Source organism: Gavialis gangeticus, unplaced genomic scaffold (genome assembly GCF_001723915.1).
Source record: "Gavialis gangeticus isolate Ggan-Ray unplaced genomic scaffold, GavGan_comp1, whole genome shotgun sequence".
In the NCBI taxonomy this organism is placed as follows: domain Eukaryota; kingdom Metazoa; phylum Chordata; order Crocodylia; family Gavialidae; genus Gavialis; species Gavialis gangeticus.
This window is the reverse complement of record NW_017729029.1, coordinates 37,756,712-37,757,027: the sequence shown is the minus strand read 5'-3', so window position 1 is coordinate 37,757,027 and position 316 is coordinate 37,756,712. Positions and strand designations below refer to the sequence as shown.

General features: G+C 49.4%; 1 protein-coding gene across 5 annotated transcripts in view; it reads right to left on the bottom strand.

Annotated features, from left to right (window-relative positions):
* GABRA3 (gamma-aminobutyric acid type A receptor alpha3 subunit) overlaps positions 1-316 on the bottom strand; it is a 321,368-nt gene that overhangs the window by 146,954 nt on the left and 174,098 nt on the right. The gene's annotated exons all lie outside the window — the stretch shown is intronic.

Here is a 316-nt window from a genome sequence, read left to right as displayed (position 1 = left end):
TTTTCCTTTTCCCCTGAGCAACCAGGTTTCTGCCTCAGTTTCTTTCCTGGCTGTCTCCTCCTTGCCACCACTTATCTGCCCCCACCAATATCTCAGCTGTCTGCCTCACTCTCCAGCCCCAGTCTACCTAAAGTAAACCCAAGCCTCAGTTCCTCAGCCAGCTTCCCTGTAGTCCACCAATTCTAATCCTGGTTCTGGCAATTTTCACTCCCTACACTTTAACTCTTTCTCTCTCACCTGAACCTTCCCCCAAGTATCCCAGGTACCCCAAGCACACACATATACACTGTACCATCCAAGTTAGGAACTTACCTGT